The sequence below is a fragment of the Uloborus diversus genome, chromosome 6, assembly GCF_026930045.1.
Source record: "Uloborus diversus isolate 005 chromosome 6, Udiv.v.3.1, whole genome shotgun sequence".
Lineage (NCBI taxonomy): Eukaryota > Metazoa > Arthropoda > Arachnida > Araneae > Uloboridae > Uloborus > Uloborus diversus.
The window spans coordinates 36835518-36856809 of NC_072736.1; the positions used below are offsets into that span (position 1 = coordinate 36835518).

General features: G+C 34.4%; 1 pseudogene; it reads left to right on the plus strand.

Annotated features, from left to right (window-relative positions):
- LOC129224342 (adipokinetic hormone/corazonin-related peptide receptor variant I-like) overlaps positions 1 to 21292 on the plus strand; it is a 58470-nt pseudogene that overhangs the window by 6941 nt on the left and 30237 nt on the right.

A 21292-nucleotide genomic window follows, 5' to 3' on the forward strand; every position in this document is an offset into this window, starting at 1 on the left:
GAAAAAAATTAGCCAAGTCTCGATGGAGCTGTTTGTTTATCTCTAAAAAGTAATGAAATCTAAACAAAGTCATGACAAGTCGAAGGTTCCTTACTGCGATTTCTTTATTGTTATAGTTAATGTTGTGTGACTTGGCCGTTAAACATTCTTTATACGTTAGTGGGTACAAGTCAATTTTGTTTACACGTTTTCCAAGTGGCAATTTTCCATCGTCAATGGGTAGCGGTTCTGGCGACAGATTGGTGCAATCGTGTCATGGAGCACCTGTTTTTGTACCCTTGTGTATACTCTTTAACGGCTAAGTCACACAACATTAACTATAACAATAAAGAAATCGCAGTAAGGAAGCTTCGACTTGTCATGACTTTGTTTAGATTTCACTACTTTTTAGAGATAAACAAACAGATCCATCGAGACTTGGCTAGTTTTTTACAGAATGTTTTTGGTGGGATTTCACTTCTTTTTGTAGAAACATTTAATTTGTGTGATGTTCGAGTAGACTAAAGTTAGGCTAGATTAAATTAGAAGATGTGTCCCACTACGCTGGACTTTCGCAATGACAGTCGATTTTTTGATGTACCAAGAGTAGAAGGGGGCATTACCATATCTAATACAGCTGAGACCAGCTGAGGGTTCTTCATTAGATACTTCAGACTTTCGATTTTTGACATCAAATGAAGCGGCCCACCAAGTTGAATATTTTTTGTAAAGGCGGTTAGCCTAGTTTTTATAGTTTTCCCTTTATGTAGTCATCAAACCTTAACTCTGTACCAAATTTCACCTCTCTGAGTTTATGGGAAGTACTAGTTCTATTTTGATGATCATGAGTGAGTGAGTGTCATAAATGCGAAACTTTGCTTTCACTTAACTTCAGAACTAAATGACCTACAGACTTGAAATTTCGGATTTGTAGTGTGTGATTATAGCTTACTGGATGACGAAAATTTCTGCGTTCTGGTCTCATCAGAAGGTTCTCAAATAGGGGCCTGAAAATGCGACGAAATGGTTCCAGTAAAGATGGTACGGCAGTGTGTGCTTCGCGCTCGACTTGGCTGGGGCACTGCCGTGCCCCTCGATTCTTTAAAGTGACGTTTAGGGAGTTAACAGTTAAGGTCGGTGAAAATTCCGTTATAATAAAAAGACAGTATGTACATAAAAGAAAAGGGCCTTATTTCTATGCGATTTTTTTTCTATTAGAAATTTTTCATAGTTAGCGATAATCGCCTATATGGTAAGTTCGGGATTGTTTACATCTAGTAAACCCTCTGAAACGTACCAAATCCTATGAAAAATGCCAAGCAACACTTGCGTATTAATGTTTGTTTTCTTTATGACTATTTTAAACATTTTTAGTCCGTGCAGCATTTAACATTGTAAGAAGTTCGAAGGCCATACGCAGAAAGTTGAATGCTATGCTTAAAAAAATAAATAAAATGAACTTGAAATTTTTATTGATGAATTCCTCAATTAAGTTTAAACTTTAATTTCGTATATTTGGTTTTTTATATATTTCGTTCTTCATCAATATTGTTCAATACGTCGAGCTTAATTCACAACCATGTCCAATGAGATAAATTCTATAGGTTCGTTTGTTGAGAAAAAGTAGAGAAAGTGACTATTGTTTCTCATAAGTATTACTAACTCATGAAATGATGGGAGATTTTGGTAAAAATATTCTAACAGACAGAAAATATAGTTGGTGAGTGACAACCTGGCAGCTTCGTAATAATATGAATAGTATCTGCTTAGCTAGCGTACTCTAAGTATAGTGGCATCACGCTGAAAACAAAGTATTTGAGCATCTGTATATACTGGGTGATCCAAAAGTTAGGAAAACTTTAAAAATTAATAATTTGAAGGCGAATACAGATAAAAACATGCGATTTGCACTAAACGGATGGAAAAGAAGTCGGGTTTTGTCTGGCAACGGAACAAAAATAGTTATGTTAGCAACCAACAGGTGGCGGTGTCGGATTTCTGATCTAGGATCATGCAAAGCAACAAACGATATAAAAAGGAGCAACGGCAACAGTTAACGGTAGTCATAGCTTTTTTGCATCGAAATGCTGTGCACAGTTGAGAAAGCCCGTCTAGTTCAACTGTATTATAAGAATGATGGAAAAATAAAAAGCTATAGCGCCATCTGTTGATCGGAAATAGAACTATTTTTGTTGCCAGACAAAACCCGGCATCTTTTCGATTCGTTCAGTGCAAACCGCATGTTTTTTTATCTTCATTCGTTTTCGAATTTTTCATTTTAAAAGTTGATCCTGACTTTTGGATCAATTTTTATTTCAAGCTCGGTTGTTATAAAATACGACTTTTGTAAAATCTGTCGCCGCGAATTTATTTTCCAAAAACATATTCCGTTATTTTTACTTGATCCCTCAATATGAGATGGTAAAAAAATAATGGGAACAAATATTACGTTTCAATGTTAAGCAGTAAGAAATTCGTATACAATCAATGGGAAAACTCTTATCCTCGAAAAAATCTTGACAGCTATTGTGATTTTCACCAAATACCTACATTTTGACAAATAAATTGCTATATGAAAATAATGAAGAAAATATATCGACACTGTATTGGTTCAAGATAGGAACATTGTGAGCTGAACATTTTTTTTCAGACGATTTGGTTGCTTTTTAACTATTGTTATGTAGCAAATTGGATCCCGTCTTTCCAAAAGTAAGGTAACAATTGTCTACAGTACTTCAGGAACTTCAATTGTATCAGCAATCCACAAATTATTTCATTTTATACTTGATAAAGGATTAAATTTGATTTGAGAGGAATTCTTTTTTAGAACGAGATGTATCATATTTTTAAATTAACTGTAGTTTTTGGCACTAATATGTGATTTTCATACATTGTGAAATATAATACCTGAATGAAATTTTGTATAATATTTGCTTAAGATTTCGTGTTTATTCTAAGCAGTTGAAAGGAATCTTTTGAAAATTTGATGGAACTGCTAAAAAAATATTTGATTTTTTAAAAATTTTTTGTTCTTCTCTTCTTCCTCTTCTTGTTTTTATTTTCCCTTTTTTTTTAAATCATTTTCTTCTACTTTTTTGGGCAGTTTATAAAATATTTTTCGTCATTCAAAAACGCGTTCCAGAGAAAAACTGCGCAGTAGACAGACTAAAACTGACAACAATGGTGTCGTTTCTAAAATTTTAAAAGTATTTTTTTCTGAAAGAACATGCTTAAAAACATAGGATCTGACCATTTTAAAATAATTTGTTTAAGTTTAATATTAAAAAAAAAAATACTTAAATCGGATCGCTTTCAATGTTTATGCTTCTGTCCAATGACATCACAAATGATGAAATGCCATTCTGTGTTGCCATTCACAGAGCAAAATATTTAATTCGCATCTTTACTCACGTGCATTGGCAACGATATGGTTGGTAGCAAGCGTAGAGCGCAATTTTAATTCCCTTCTTGATTATCATAACCTGGAATCGCGCTAGAAAGATGCGGCAAAGTGCATCATTTGTGACGTCATCAAGACCACGCCTTGTTTCAGAAATCAGACATTTAAAAAAATAAATTAAAAAATAACTGTTGGGAAAATGAAAGTATTTTCTGGGTTCATGTTTTTTTTTTTTTTTGCTTATTCTATCAATTTCAGTGACAAAAAGTATTACATTTGACTGAAGGAAACAACCCCATTTGGAGATAAACGCTTTTTAATTTCAAGAGTCAAACTTCCATTTAAATCTATGTAAAATAGGCGCTGTTATGTAGCATTACCAATTTTCATTTGTAGCAATTACAACGATAGTGGAGTAAGTCATTTTAAAGTAGTTTAAAATACATAAAAGTGTTGTAAAAAATTCTGAAAACTGTGTATTAACTTTACTAGTAGAATTTTTAACCAAAGATATGTACTTTTTTTTAATTATGAATCAACTTTTATCAAAAGTTTCTTATAATTTGTTTTAAAGTAACTTTAAATTTTTGAAACCATCAGCATTATACACTTGTAATGCGTTTACTCAAAAAAAAAAAAAAAGTAAGGTATATACAAAGTATAGATTATAAAAAATAAATAAAACGAAAAAACCTGCCGTCAAGGTATGACGGGTGAAAATTACTTCTACATTTGAACGAAGAAATCCCTTTTTTTGGGAATATTTTGATGGTTGAAATTTTAACCCTAACTCCAGTGAATTAACCCTAAGCTCCAGTAGATAGTGATTTGTCGACCTTTTTTTGTTTCTTCATTCTAATTAAATGACAGTCTTACCAGTAAAACAGTTAAGTTATCAGATCCAGTTCAGCCTTGTAAAAATAAAGCATTTCCCCGTACGTCAAACATTGTCAGAAAATATTATCCCACCAAAAACATTCTCTAAAAAACTAGCCAAGTCTCGATGGAGCTGCTTGTTTATCTCTAAAAACTAATGAAATCTAGACAAAGTCATGTCAAGTCGAAGGTTCCTTACTGCGATTTCTTTATTGTTATAGTTAATGTTGTGTGACTTGCCAGTTAAACATTCTTTATACGTTAGTGGGTACAAGTCAATTTTGTTTACACGTTTTCCAAGTGGCAATTTTCCATCGTCAATAGGATATCGGTTCTGGCGACAGATTGGTGCAATCGTGTCATGGAGCACCTGGTTTTGTACCCTTGTGTACCCTTTAACGGCCAAGTCACACAACATTAACTATAACAATAAAGAAATCGCAGTAAGGAACCTTCGACTTGACATGACTTTGTCTAGATTTCATTACTTTTTAGAGATAAACAAGCAGCTCCATCGAGACTTGGCTAGTTTTTTACAGAATGTTTTTGGTGGGATTTCACTTCTTTTTGTAGAAACATTTAATTTGTGTAATATTCGAGTAGACTAAAGTTAGGCTAAATTAAATTAGATGTGTCCCACTACGCTGGACTTTTGCAATGACAGTCGATTTTTTTATGTACCAATAGTAGACGGGAGCATTACCTTATCTCTAATACAGCTGAGGGTTCTTCATTAGATACTTCAGACTTTCGATTTTTGACATCAAATGAAGCGGCCCACCAAGTTGAATATTTTTTGTAAAGGCAGTTATGTCGATCTCGAATAGTTTGGTTGGGCTCTTGTGTTTTCTAATCAGGGTCACTCCAGATCTTCGATTAGCCTAGTTTTTATAGTTTTCCCTTTATGTGACCATTAAACCCTAACTCTGTACCAAATTTCACCTCTCTGAGTTTATGGGAAGTACTAGTTCTATTTTGATGATCATGAGTGAGTGAGTGAGTGAGTGAGTGAGTGAGTGAGTGTCATAAATGCAAAACTTTGCTTTCGCTTAACTTCGGAACTAAATGACCTACAGACTTGAAATTTCGGATTTTAAGTATGCGATTACAACTTACTAGATGACGAAATTTTCTGCGTTCTGGTCTCATCAGAAGGCTCTCAAATGGGGGCCTGAAAATGCGGCGAAATGGTTCCAGTAAAGGATGGTACGGCAGTGTTTGCTTCGCGCTCGACTTGGCGGGGGCACTGCCGTGCCCCCAGATCAAATTAGCTTGCTATAGGGCGCAACTTTCATTGTTGGTGACGTCAGGTCAGTCTGTGAATTTGCTAGTATATATATAGGAGGATTAGCACAAAATTTTGGCTGTTGGATCAATTAAGGGACTGAAAACAGTTTTACACACAGGGCTGCGGTATCTGAGAGAAAATTAACGACTCCGACTCCACAAGTATTGACCGACTTGCGGATTTTGAGGAAAAATAACCGACTCCACCTCTTGGAATTTTAAACCTTCGATTCCCAATTCCGACTCTTTTACTCCAAAAATCAAGCCAACTCCGAAGCACGACTCCGCAGCCCTGCTTACACTACGATAATTCTCTCCAAAACAACAGTTTAGGCTAGAAGTTGAGTTCTGTGTGATCCTAGGAAACAATATATTTTTGTGTTTCAGTTGGGTTCTTTCCGAAATTTAATATATATATATATATATATATATATATATATATATAAGCATAGTATTTAACAATGTTTTAGAATAATTTGACGAAGTTTAATATTAAAAAAAAATAAAAAATATTTTAATTGGTGCGCAGATTCAACTTCATTTCTTACACTTCTGCTCATGACATCACAAGTGATAAAATGTCATTAATTGGTGCCATTAGCGCAGATCGCAATATTTTGGCATTAGATAAAGATAAAAATTGTATTGCGCAATCATAGTAATGAATTTCTTGTTTGCTTCAAAAAAAGCCTTCTTTTAAAATTCTCACTAAGGTTGCTATTACTGTTTAATGGCAACCGTTTTTTCTTCAACAATATGTAAACATTCAGCGCGCCAATGGAGTTGCGCCAAGGTGCATCACTTGTGACGACATAAAGAACTTATTTCCAAAATTGAACATTAAAAAGAGTTGAATAAAAAATAACTGTGGGGAAAATAAAGTTTTTTTCTGGCTCTATATTATTTTTGTTTACTCATTCTAGCAATTTCAGTGACTAAAAGTAGTACTTTTGAATTAAAAAACCCTCCCATTGGTACAGCTAAGCGGATAGAACTCGCGCGGGGCCAAATTGAAACAGTGGCCAAATTAAAACAAATGTAAAAAAGAAAAAAAAATCGCCGAATTTCTCGCCAAGTTGGTGGCAAAACTTGGCGAGCAAAATGTCGATATATCGCCAAGTGTCCGCCAAATTATAACACCACTTGAGTTTACATCGAAATTAACAACGATTTTCCCCCAAAAAGCGGCAAAAGACCCCTTTAGAAACAACCGAATGCAACCAAAAGGAGAGGTGCACAACTAGGAGTTTACGCACCAAATTTTAACTTTCTTGGACATGCCGTTCTTGAGTTATGCGACATACATACGCACATACATACGTACATACAGACGTCACGAGAAAATTCGTTGTAACTAACTCGGGAATAGTCACTACGGATATTTCGCGTATTTATACGTTCTTAGGCACTTATACACATGTGGTCGAGTCGAAAAAAAAACCTCAATATTCATTCGGGGTTGAGTAAAATGGAAATTAAGGTCGAATTTTCAGTGAAATTTTTTTCGCGAATACAATACTTCCTTTTTTGTAAAAGAAAGTAAAAATAAATGAAGTATTTATTTTTGGAGTATTTGAACTTCAAAACTTTTCATTTTTTAAAGTGTAGGTATTCCGGTTTGTAAAATCAACCGCTTTATAAAATCAAATGCCCTCTGAACAAATGTGAATTTCATAAGCGGCGGGCACTGTAGTGATTAACTCAAAGTAGTTTAGGTTGTCTTTTTATGTGCAAAAATATCTGTTTTAAAAATTGGCAATGAACTTTCGCTAAAGCATTCGTGTAATAAATTGCGCTAAGCAAAAATTAACAGATGGGGTCATACAATACAAATAAAATGGACGGAGTGAAGAGTTTCATTCGTGGAAGAAAGACATCAAATCACGTGATGGATTTTAAAGAAAAGCATTGGAAGAAATCAGATTTCTTTCACTAGTTTCACGAAAAGCGTGTCAATCATTCGTGCTGCTGAGTCACGTGACTTGAGTTCTTTGCTCAAGCATTTGCTTAGCCAATGATTGGACGTGCTCCCTTCATTTACTGATTCCTGTTCTAAGGGCTCTCCGAGCGATCATTTATGTTTTGCCTGGCAAACGAGTTCTACCAGGCAAATCTATATAAATAAAACAGAGAATAAATTATATATATATGTGTGTGGGGGGGGGGGGTGTATGTTCCCTTTGTAAATCCACAATTTACGTTGGATCTCGACCAAATTTGACAGGGGGGTACTTGGACATCCGAGAAATGTATGCATGTGTGTGCGTGTTGTGTATGCAGTGCTGTGTGTGTAGGCGTTCGTGTGTGTAGCATATGCGTTTGTGTCTGTGTGCAGGCTTGAGTGTGTGTATGTGTGTGTTTGTGTCTGTGCCCAGGCATGAGAGTGTATGTGTGTGTAGGCGTGTATGTGTATGCGTGTGTGTGTAGGATATAGACGCAACCTGGAGACGGTTTTCGCAAGAGGAGCAGCATCGTGAGGTCGTTCGACGCGATGGTGATGCTGGCAGAGGGTGCTGGTGGGAAAACAAAAATGATAGGAATTCAAAACAGTCAAATAAGAACAATAAGCAATCGTGATTGTTTAAAAAAAAAAATAAGCTGTAAAATCACCGGGAAAACATTAAAAAGCACTGTTAAGCCTAACGGAACAGAATTTTTAAATTTGAAAATTATCGTTTTGCGCGATCTCATTTTAAACTAGCGTTCAGAAGGTTGCCACTTTTTTTTTCTCGGTTCTGACTAAATTTATTTTGTTTTTGTTTTGAAGAAAAAGTTCCTCTTTTGATTATTATTTGGCGTTTTATCTTTTTTCTTTTGCTTTTTTTTTAGGTTTTTAATTGTATGTATGGAGGGTTGTGTTTATTTTTTTCGGGATCTTTTGATTTGCCGTTCTCTTTCTTTGAAAATGATTATTTTGACCGGAAATTTTGTAGTATTTTTTTTTTTTTTTACCAATTGAAGCGTGATTGTTGAACCAGCGTCTTTTGACAAAACTTTTATTTTAGAGGTAGACCGTGCAAAGCAGGACAACGTAGCTACTAGAGGAATAAAAGAGGAAACTGAAATATCATTAACTTAAACAGTAAAATTTTTGCCTTACAACACTATCATTCCGACCCATCTATCTCAGTTCCGATCTGTAACTGCTTTTCAGGCGTTATATAAGAATGTGCTCAGTACTTAAAAACACTTTCAAAAGCAAAATTTAATAAAATAAAGAAAATACACACCTTTTTCCAATCTCTTGTAGTTTAACTCAGTTCAGCCATTATACTCGTTCGAAGTAAGTCTTCGAAGTACAAGTGCTTTTAAAACGCTTTTCTATCACGTTTTCGTAATCAAATCTGTTGAGAAACAGCATTTTTTTCTCACGTTATATACGTGTAAAACTACTATCTAATTAATTTTAAGCGAAGATCTCAGGTAATATTTTTCAAGTTTTAATTATCCTGTAGCGAAATGGCAATTATGTAGCGTTGCGCCAATTACCAACGAGTTAGAAATGCACTTTCGAAAATCAGTTACATTAATAAGCAGCTCTCGAAATATAGGTAGAATTTTTTTTAATTGGGTTGTTTCCGAAACTTTAAAAGTATTTTTTTTTTCTGAAAGAGCATGCTTAAAAACGTAGGATTTAATCACTTTTTAAATAATTTGACAAGGTTTAGTATTTTTTCACAACTATTTTGATCGGTGAGCAGGTTCAAATTCATTTTTTACGCTTCTGCACATTGCAATATAAGTGATAAAATGCTATCCACTGATGCCACTAGCGTTGAGCGCAATTTTTAATTTGCTTCTTTACCCACATGTACTGGCAACGATATGGTTTATAGCAAGCGTAGAGTGCAAAATTTAATTTACTTCTTAATTATCATATCGTGGAAATGCGGAAGACATCAAGCTTAAGCATTCAGGGCGTCAGTGTAGTAGCGTGTCAAAGTACATCAGTTGTGACGTCATAAAGATCTCACCTTATTTCCGAAATCGGACATTTTAAAAAATTAAATACAATTTAAACGTTGTGAAAGTGAAAATTCCTTCTCGCTCCATGTTATTTTTTGCTTGATCTATCAATTTTAGCGACTAAAAGTATTGTGCGTTCATGAGGAGAAGAGACTTCGGAACGCCTTCCCGAAAGCAAAGCTAAGTTTAGCGCGGGGGTGATCGCTACCGCTTTCAATTGAGACAACCCTAAATTTGGCGGGCATTTAAATTTGTAAAAATGTCTTTGTGTTCTTTCCTTTCGTTTCTAGCTTCGCGTAATTGTCGTCTACGGGGAATCTATACTTTTTAAACTGAAAATTTCAGAACAAAAATATTGTATTTACAAAAAAAAAGTAAGGCATTTTGTTTTCCGAATGAAACATTTCTATTAAGGATAGGCTTTCTGAATTTTGAACGATATCCTTTTAAACACTAACGTTCTATATTCGAAATTGCAAGTGCGCTGATGAAAAAAAAAAGGGGGGGGGGACAGGAAAACTTCATTGCCACACAGACTGTGGCATTGAAATGCTTAATTGTTGCGTTCGTTTTGAAGACTGAATATCTCTCTCCATTTCCCTCTCCCTTTTCTTGAGGGGGGGGGGGGTGTGACTCAGTAGCTGTTACGGGTTGGGTCTTTTTGATGCATCTGTATGGATTGTACAAAATTTCAGATCATATAGAGCGGATATACAGTCAGTAGATCTACAGTAGCAGTTATTTTTGAAAAATGATGAAAACATTATTCGAACAAAAGTTGCCCCCCTCCCCCCCCCCAAAAAAAAAACTTGGTTGAACCAAAGGTGGGGACTGGGCAATTGTTCCAGAAAGGATTTACATGTGAGAAATAAAAGTAAATGAGAAAACAATAAAAAATCAATCTGACATATTTAAAGCAATTGACTATTAAAATCAAGGCTATTTCTCTAAGTATTGCATGAATATTAATGTTTAGAAATATGTAATATTTTGCGATGCGTTATAAAAAGTGTCTTTGGTTTGAATACTGTTTTAAAATTATAGGTTCATCGGTTGGGCCGGCTTAAGAGATGACGACTACCCCCAGGGCGAGTATTTTCAAGGCGGGGGGGGGGGAGATAACCAACTTCGTTTCTGGGGGGGGGGGCAGAAACGAAGTTAGTTATAACACTTCAGTACACAGTAGCCTAACGTAAACACGGATTGTCCATAAAGGACGTTACACTTCACCTTAGCCTCTCCCCTCGTCACATCTCACGCAATGTTCGATGAACATATTGCTATAACGAACGCTTTTATTTGGACCAAAATATGTGAAGTCATATTTCTTATAATCCCCTCCTTCCCCCTTGAGACTAACTGTCCGAAGTTCATGAACCCCGAACCCTCTCTCCCTACCCCTTTCAAGCGTGACATCATTTGTGAACGACGCCTTAGGTTTGCTCTAAGTCGCCAAAATCGCAGAGTAACAATTGTTTTAAGGGAAAAGACCGGCTCCCCCCCCTCCTTCCTGGATAGCTCTAGTCACAATTTGTTTATGATCATGTATGTTTTTAATAAAGAATCATATCGCACTCCGGCAAGAAAAGTGACACAATTCAAAATCTGGGAAAACCGTACCGGCTATTGATTTAAAATCTAAATTTAGTGCTTTTTCTCGACACAAAAACCGCAAAGTTAGCTCACCTAAATGGTGCGGAGGGGGGGGGGGGGCGTAGAAACGATTTCATCAATAATGACACATCATTAAAATTTCATAATTTGGAAGAATATTTTTCGACCTTAAAGTATGCATTATATGTATCTATACTTCAAAAACTAATTAATAAACATCATATAATAAGTTGACTGCGCATATTGTAATGTTTGAGACTAAATCACTTAAAATTACTATTGCGTCAAACCTTAATTTTCTCCATTGCTGTTTTTTTTTTCTTGTGGTTGAGTCAGTTTCCTTGCCAGTGTGCCAGTGTGGGATATGGTGAACAACTGAATAGGTTGACTATAGCAACGTTTCTTGATAAAAATAACGCACTTTACATTCAGAGCCAAGGACGGATCCAGAAACTATTCAAGGAGGGAGCGATTGATTTCACACCCTTACCCTTTTATAAATTCGCAAACTTCCGCCCCCCCCCCTTTCCAAACACCATGAAAGATCGTCTCATTTCAGTTATTTTGGGAAGGGGGAGGGCAGTGGCGCCGACTCCATGGGGCCTGAGGGGGCCCGAGTCCCCTCAAAAATATTTTTGAGGGGGCAGAGCCCCCCAATAAATCAAGAAAATTATTAATTATATTATGCTTTCTAAACTCATCCCAAAATCCCAAAGGAGTACTACAATGCACTTTATATTGAGGTTTGTTAAATGGTACAATCTTGCATTATTGTGCGGTTTACATCAACTGGACTCAGACAGGTCATTGTATTGAACAACAGTGCTTGCTTTTTTTAAACAGAGGTGAAACAAATTTTGAAAAATCAACTGAGTTTTTCAAAAAGGGACTAGACATTGAGAGATTGTGTTTATACTCGAATATGTTAGCCGATATCACTAATGAAGAAACAACTGGTCTTAAAAGACATGCGTAAATTAAATTACCTTTTTACGAAAATACTGTGAGTGTTTATATATATTTATTTCTTTTTTTCAAAGCCAAAAAACAAAAAATATGTGTCAGGCTCGTCGAGTTTTCGGGGTTCTAATGTTGATTATATGACTTTAAAATACTTAAAAAAAAACTTTAAAACTTACTATTTTTCATTTCAAATTTAGAAATTTTCCCGCAGTATGACCCCTTCCCCCGGTTTCTCCCTCCCTCCATTTTTTTTTAAGTCGGCGTCTCTGGGAGTGCCCTTCCATTCAAGTCAAATGTCCTACCTTATATCAATGCCTAGCGCCGCACTGCACGGCTCCCCATAAAATAGAACACAAAAACTCTTGCTAAGACAAGTGACATAATTTAGTTGAACCAGAAAATTTGTAAAACAATTTTTAGATTGTTTTACTTCGAAAACGCCATGTCACATGCTGTTTGTTTGTTAAAATTATACACACCAGAAAATATGGCATTTTCAAGGTAAAAAAATCTGACCTTTATTTGGGGTGGGGGGATCTCCAAGGGATTGCATAACCCCCTAAACCCCCGGTAATGTCCGGCCCCCCCAATAATTTTTGCAAGTCGGCGCCCCTGGGGGAGGGACTTCCTTTTCTACAAAATTGCGGAGGAGTGTACCAAACCCCATCCCTTACCTTAACGCCATCAAAGGTGTCCCATTAAAGTTCTTCTTTTTTTTTTTTTGGGAGGGGGGGACTTCAATTTTCCAAAATTTCCTGAGAAGAGCCCTTGAACCCTATAACCCTATTTAATATCATCTAAAATCTTCTAAAATTGAGTTTTTGGAACTTTGAAATACTTCCTATACAAAGTTCAGATCTCTATCAGTAATGTGTTAAGAATAAGATATGTGCTACACTTTCATTTTCCAGACAGCAAGAGCTTCGTCAAACTATTGAAAATAGGTTAAAACAATTTCCAACTTCAGTATCAAAGACATGCCGTGGAAGAGTTCTGCATCTCGACTCAAGGAAGGGGCGGTCGCCCCTTCCTCCCCCCCCTCCCTTCCCCCCAGATCCCTTGTTCGGATCTGTATTAGAATACGGGCAACAAACTTTTGCCTATTTTATGATCCCCACACGTAACGCTGTTCTGTAAAAGTACTGGAAGAACTGAATTACTTTTAGAGTAATCGAAAAAACTTGAATAAAAAAAGCATGTATATTTTTTTGTATTTACAAAAAAAATAGGTTGAAACAATAACATAAAACGTTGTTTCAGGCACTTATTCAATTATTCTGTAGATAATCATACTGGCATGTGAAAAGCTTTAATTTTTGTTTTGTTCCTTTTTTCATTTCTGAAGAATAAAAGCCATGTTGGAAAAAAAAATAGTACTAAAGTATTGAAATGTGTCACACAGAGTGCAACTTACCTACAGAGGCTTCCAAAATTTTTCGATGGCTTTAAATGTGTATGGTTAAAAATGAAATGCCTAGGAATCGAAATAGTAGTTCAATACTTTTTCATACTGTCTCTACATGATTACATCAATTCAACATTTTTTTAAACAAAATATTGACTGTTTGAAATGGGCCAAAAATGAGGTGACAGAGAAATATTTTCAGAAAAATTCGAAATTAAAGTTATCGTCTGTCGTTTTTTTTTTTTTTTTAAATATTTTTTCAATGCGGTGATAGTTAAAAAATCTTTTGGCATTAATTTTTGCTTGTTCACTTTACAAATCTACGTATTGTTTTTAAAATGACTCGTATTCGCAAAGTAACAACAAACAAAATTCAAAAACGCATTAATTCTTCATTATATTCGAAGTAAAACAGTTCGAAATATTGCAAAAATAGTTCATTTATCCCTAAGCACTGTGTAATATTTAATAAACGCTTTAAAGAAGAAAATCGGATCGAAAATAAGGTGAGAAATGGTTGACCAGCAAAGTTGACAATATGCGATTAGAGATTTATAATTAGAATACCTATGAAAAACCCACGTTTGAGAGCTGTGAAAGTTTCAGCAGAATAGAAGGAAAAATTTTCCTTCCAATTTCACCTGCAACTGTTCACCGTGTTTTCAGAAAATGTTTACTTAGCGTGAAAGACAGAAAGTTTAGGATTTCCTTCGCAAAATCAATGATAAATTAACCCTAAACGTATAGAAATACACTGCAAATCTTAAAATACTTTTATTCGAACAAATGTCTTAGTAGCACACCTTTTTTTCGGGAAAGAAGGTGGGAGGTAATTTCTTAGAAAATTATAGAACACTTGTCTTCTTACAGCGCGATAACGATGGCCAATTGCAACCTTTCTCAGTGTTGGACTGAAGCCTCATCCCCAAAAGACGCATATAGAATCTTCCGATACCACGTGTTGGGGGCGTGACCAAGTCTCAACTAGTGAAAAACGGACAATAGTACTTTTGACTGAAGCAAGCAACCCCATTGTTAAATTCTACGTACATGCTTCTTGTTGATGTTGTAATCATCTAACTTCTTTGGAAAAAATAGCTTTCTGTGCGCATAATTTTGTTTAATGGTTTAAAAAAATCAGTTTTCACCGTAGTAAATTTATTTTCTAACTTCGAAAATCATATTATAAATTTCAGGTAATGAGTTTTGAAATTTTTTTTTTTTTTTTTTCAGTAGGGCCGTTCCAGCGTTACGTGTGTGACTTTTTGACACCATTTCATTGCAAAAAACAATAAAAACCAATACGATATTTTTTAAATATCTCTTAATAGTTTCCAGTGGAGTTACAGAATATATGTAAGCGTATTTAGGTGGCAGAGTTTTTTTCCCTAGGATAATTCTTTTTTTTTAATAAAATTTTAAATGCAGCGTTATGTGTCTGACTCGGAAAATCTGCAAATAAAATGTATCTCATATTATTTTGTAATTTCCTGTGAAGTTTCGAAAGGTAAATGAACAGTATTTTTTGTGCATGTGTCTAAGTATATCAAGTAAGTATTCCATATTTTTTTTTTCTAAAGCTCGAACAATAGCAAAAAAAAAAAAAAAAAAAATTATCACTTGACACAATTCTTGTTTCTTGTTTTCGAGGTGGATCGTGCAACGTCGGGTAACGCAACCAGTAAATACTTAAATTGAAAGGATATTTTCACAAAACAAACAATAAAGTGAAGTTAAGTTTTATTTGTATACGAATTAAATAGTAATGTCAAGATTATAAACTATCACTAACGCCTAACACTTATGTGGTTTAAAACTAGTTGGAATGTTTTAAATCATCCGTAGAATGTATTCACTTCTCTTCTCAAAAACCAAAAATTATCAAAAAATATTAATGCAATTTAAGGTAAATAGAACATTGTACTTTTGATCTTAAAGTATGTAGATTGCGAATACTTAGTTTAAATTTATCTTTGGGTATGAAATAAGCAATTCTTACTTATTTATTTATTGTTATTATTATTATTAATTATATTTTAACACTCATTGAGTCTTTGTTTCAGTGCCAACACTCAATATTTTTAGTTTAATTATATAAAGTACTTTTTTCCATTAAAAATGGTACGAAAATGTGATTTTATAATGAAAACAGTTCAGGTGCGTTACGTGTGTGACATCTTTTAAAAAACCTTGTTAAAAATTTTCTACCGAATGTTTGAAGATGAAAATCTGGTTACAGGTATTATGTACCAAGTAAATTTATGATATGAGATATTTTTCTTCTAGTCTCCGATTTGACCTTGAAGGAAAACTTTTGTTTATTTTGTGTTACATGTGTGCCCAATAAAAAGTGACCTGCATATTTTTTTTTTTTTTTGGGGGGGGGGAGGTTAAAAACTTATTAATAGTCTTTATTAAAACCAATTGAGACATAATTATAATAAAGAATCTATATTCATGATACTTTCCCCCCCCCCAAAAAAAAACGAATGATTAAGTTTAAAAAAATTTATTTCACTAACAATGCGTTTTTTTTTTACTTCTTATAAATGCTATCAAATAAGGCAAAAACCTGATATAAAAATATTTTAAACTCAAATTTGATGCTAGAATTGAAAAGTAGATGTTTTTTGTCAAAAAATAAGGTTTGTTTCTATATTATGTGAAAAAAAAATTTGGTGGTCAGGACCACTTTTTGTGGAATTGCCCACTAAAACTTTGAGCAATTGAATGGAATGCAACAACATTCTTATTGAGTGCTTAACCCAAACTTTTTATTATGTAAAAATCTTTTGTTGGGGCATTCGTTTGTGTCGCTTATAAAATCAAACACGGGATAATTTTTATTACATCTGTTGCTAAATTTACGAGCATTTACATTTTATTCATCCATTTAAGATGGCGGCCATTCCCTAATTCCACAAAACGAAATGAATTTCTGCCGTCGTTTTAAAATCTCTTCCTTTATGAGTGTCGCGAGCGTGGAGCCTCTCGTGGTCAAGGTTAGTTGCAAGTCTTGCATGACTTTCACCGTTCGTTTTCAAGTTAAGGGATGAACAGTCGTTAAATCATTGAAGAGGGATTCTCTGCATTTTATTTCCTTTTAATAGTTTTCCTTTTAATTTCCTTTTATCACATGCATCTTAATTTTAAGTATGTTCGATACATTTTTGGGTCTTTCATACCATAGAAATGAGTAAACAAATGAAAATCGCCGTGTTCACCTTCTTAACTTCATCATTTTCTGTTTCCATAAAAAATTTCATGATGGGCACATATGACTAGGTGAGTAATCCTCCCAATTTTCAGATTTCTATTTTGAAAATTGCTCAAAATATAGACCTGTAAAAAACTCAAAATGTTCTTCAAATGACTGCTACTCATAATAATAACTGAAAGTATCTTCTCAAAAAGGAAAAACAAAATCTTTTAAATTTCATTACATATTCAATCTTTTATAAGAATTGTTCTTTTCAAATGAAATGGCTATCACATTCAAAACCATGTCGGTTTGTCAAAGTATTTCAGGAAAATTGCACCTGAAAAAAAAATGTATTATGAAAGAGATAATGTAAAAATCGGCAGAAAATATGAAAACATTCCTCGCCTTGCTGTTGCGGTACCAATCTGATTTTGGTGCACAGGAAGAAAAGTTTTAATGAAATAAAATATATATTTTTCCAAAACTTTCTAGGGGGGGGGGGGTTGAAATATTAAAGGTCAAAAGTTATAGTGAATTGCCTTGAAACCTAAATCTGCTGTAAAAAAAATCATAAATCAATAGAAAGCTCTGTTTTTACTTCCTTTTACCAAAAAGGAAGTATTATATTTGAGGAAAAAAAAATTCATTCAAAAATCTGTTGTAATTTCCATTTGCTCTCCCCCGAATGAATATTGAGTTTTTTTTTTTCGACCCGACCACACGTGGATATATGCCTAAGAACGTACAGACACTCGAAATATCCGTTTTGACGATACCCGAGTTAATTACAACGAGTTTTCTCGTGACGTCTGTATGTACGTATGTATTTGCGTATGTACGTATGTGTGTATAACTTAAGAACGACGTGTCTCAGAAAGTTGAAATTTGCTACGTAGATTCCTAGTGAGGTCTAGTTGTGCACCTCTAATTTTGGTTGCATTCGGATATTAGAGGTTCTTCTAAGCTTTTTTTGGGGAAAACTCATTGTTAATATCAATGCAAACTGAAGTGGTGTTATAATTTGGCTAACACTTGGCAATATATCGCCAAGTTTTCGGTCGTCAAGTTTTGTCGCCAACTTGGCGACAAATTTGGGTTTTTTTTTTAAATTTTAGATCTGGTTTCAATTTGGCCATATTTAGCCAGTTAACCACTGAATCACATTTAGACTGCCAATGTTGGGAAAATTAATCTGTATAAAACGTTTTTTTTTTTGCTTCGGTTTGCTACAAACTTGGGATGAAATTATGTGAAGTGTTTCTCTGCTTACTTCAAGTCCAAGGCACTATTATCATTAAATTAGCGTAAAAGGAAGTCATGTGATACACACATCAGCTGGTTTAGTTTTTATTCTGCAACAATTAAGAAAGACGTTACGCGCATTGGGAAAAATATTTTTCTTTTTTTTTTCGTTCATTTTGAGCTTTTAACAGGCTATTTTGAACTATTTTCAAAAAAGAAATCTAAAAATTGGTATCATTACTTATTTTGGCATATGTGTCGTTTATGCCAAATTTTATAGAAATCAAAAATGGTGAAGTTAAAAACTTACTTTTTTTTGATTGATCTGACATGGAATTGCTCTTTGTTACTACAGAAACATCATTGACTGCACTGTTTTTTTTTAAGGCTCCTACGAAGAAAAGTGAGCCTAATTAGGCCAACCTAACGTTCAGAGGATAATATACACACACTGACACTAATTTTTATACATTCGTCAAATAACTCAAAAAAAAAAAAAAAATCCTCTTTTCCTCTCTAAAAACGCCGAAAAGTACTCTCAAACTAAAAAGAACTAAAATACTTTTTAACCTTAATATAAACACACATTAAACCTTATTTGGTAAACACAAAAACATTATCAGAAATGTCATACTTACTTCATCGAGTGACGTACTTCGCACGGGCGTCATTTGTGGTGTCATTCTTTCCCCCTCCCCACAGCAAAAACACTTTCAGATTTTTTATGTGAACGCGAAATTCATACACTTTTCAGAAACAACTTATACCACATTCATATGTGGTGTCACGAAATTTTTAGTCAGCTAAGAAACAAACGACAAATATAAATGCTGAATGCTTTTTTTGCTCTAGACAAATATGTGCTCCATTTCAGCTGAAAATTTTTCATTGTTTTTTATTTGTTCTCTTTTCCATAAATTTCATGATTTTATTCCTATCCTATGCAAGTGATTTTCCCCTTTCTCGATCCATAGTTCCTTTACTTGTGCTGCGTGATCAGGCTTCTTTTCGCAAAATGGTTTGGTTCTTTTAAAATCTCTTTTGTTTTCCAAAGTTATAAAAATCGATTTTCGTTTCTTTTTGACACTTTAACTTATTGTTATCAGATTATACAGAGTGTTCCGTTTCAACCTGCAAGACCTTTATTTTTGCAACCGTCAGTCCTAGATGCATACTGCCAGTTGCCAAAGTCAGATGCGGTGTTAAGATATTAAAAGTTTGAAGCAAAAATGAAAATGGGTCAACAAATATAAAACCTTATTGTTATACAGGCCCTAGGTCCCCTAACTTATATTTAGATAAATAATCTCCATTGAAAACTATTACTGACCCAAAAAACTTGATATTTGTGCGACCAAAACTTAAGGAGATATTCCAGTTCAAAATTTTAAGGAACCATACAGAAGATGATATTAGAACTTATCACCCTTTCAGAAGAGTGACAGGTTGTCGAAGTAAAAAAACAAAGTACAGTGAAGCACCGTTTATACGTTTTTGAAGGGACTGTATGAAAAAGCGTACAAATGAAAAAACGTATAATAGGTATAGGTTAATGCGTATTAGACTCTGCAGGGACCAATTAAAAAAAAATACGTATAATTGATAAAAACTTTTAAAAGAGAAACGCATAAACGGTCTTCACTGTATTTATATTTTTCACTGCTATACAAAAATAAACGCAAATGTTACGCCGTGATACGCAAAAATACACTGCGAAACCTCGAACAATTTAAAAAACCACACTCTATGCACACTTATAATTTTAATCACTTGTTAACTGCTATATTTTACCCCAAAAGCTATTATTAACGGCGAGTGTAAAGTGATGCAAGTCATTAAACGCTGCGTTTCATACCTCGGTGATTATTGGTCGTACTAATTTCAAACATTTTGGGTTGGAATTATTTTTCAATGAAGATTATTTCCCGAAACATAAGATAGGGAATTTGGGTTCCGTATTAAAGTTAAATTTTATACTTTTGACTCATTTTTATTTTTACTTAAAACTTTTAATATCTTAACTCTGCATCTGATTTTGAACATTTTTGCAATTGGAAGTATGCATCTAGGACTAACGGTTGCGAAAATAGAGGTTTTTTCAGGTTGAAACAGAACACTCTGTATATGTTAAGGATGTGTATATTCCAGAACAGTTTTTGAAGAAACCTCAATATTATCCATTATTCTCGTCACGTTGTAACCTTATTGTGAAGGGTGTCCCAAAGTTAAAGCAAGATTTGATTTTCCCGCCATTTTTACAGAAAATTGTTGACAACCCTGAAAAAAGAACAATTTGACAACTAAAAAAGACCAGTAGAAAATAATGCAGTTTAGACTGATCAAGCAGTTACTGTTATCGGCAGTCGATATTGCAGCACGGTAATGACGGGTGGTTGTGGGCTTGTTGACATAGACCTTTGAATTCAAATTTCCCCGTAAGAGAAAACCGAATGATGTTAAATCGCGCAATTTAGGGTTCCAATTCTAATGACCGAAACGAGAGAGTATACGACCAGGAATGCCTCATGCAGTAATTGAGTTGTTTCACTGGCTGTATAGTAGCATAATACAGTCGGATCCCGACTTCCGCGAGGGATGCGCTCCAAGACTCCTCGCGTAAGTCGAAATTTCGCGTTGTGGAAAAGTGTTGTGTATATGATTTTTTTATTAACATACCCAAACATTTTAGACATTTTTAAACACCTTTTGAGCTGTTTTAGACCATTTTTAACTATATATTACCGCTTCTTACATAAAGAGCTGAACTTCTACCGTATTTTTGAAAAAGCTGCATTATCTTTACTAATAATAAAGCAGAAAGTCTCTCTGTCCGGAGGATGTCTGTAGGATGTCTGTAGGATATCTGTAGGATGTCTGTGACGCGCATAGCGCCTAAACCGTTCGGCCGATTTTCATGAAATTTGGCACAAAGTTAGTATGTAGCATGGGGATGTGCACCTCGAAGCGATTTTTCGAAAATTCGATGTGGTTTTTTTTTAATTCAAATTTTAAGAAAAAAAAAATTATCATAAATTACGAAATTATCATAACGTGGAATCGTACCATGGGCGCAAGCCAATGGGTGAGATACGAAATTATCATAACGTGGAACTGTAACGTCGGTACAAGCCAATTGTCGAGAAAATTCACCATACATTATTTGTAAATATATACAAGCGAACCAAAAGACCTTTAATTTTTCTATTACGGGCGAAACCGTGCGGGTGCCACTAGTTTAACATAAAATACTGTTACGATGCACAAAATCAATGATCAGTGGGAGAGAGAGACATAAAAAAAAAACTACGGTGCGTACAGTATGTAGTAATAGTAAAGCACTGCACTGTAAGAGTACTAT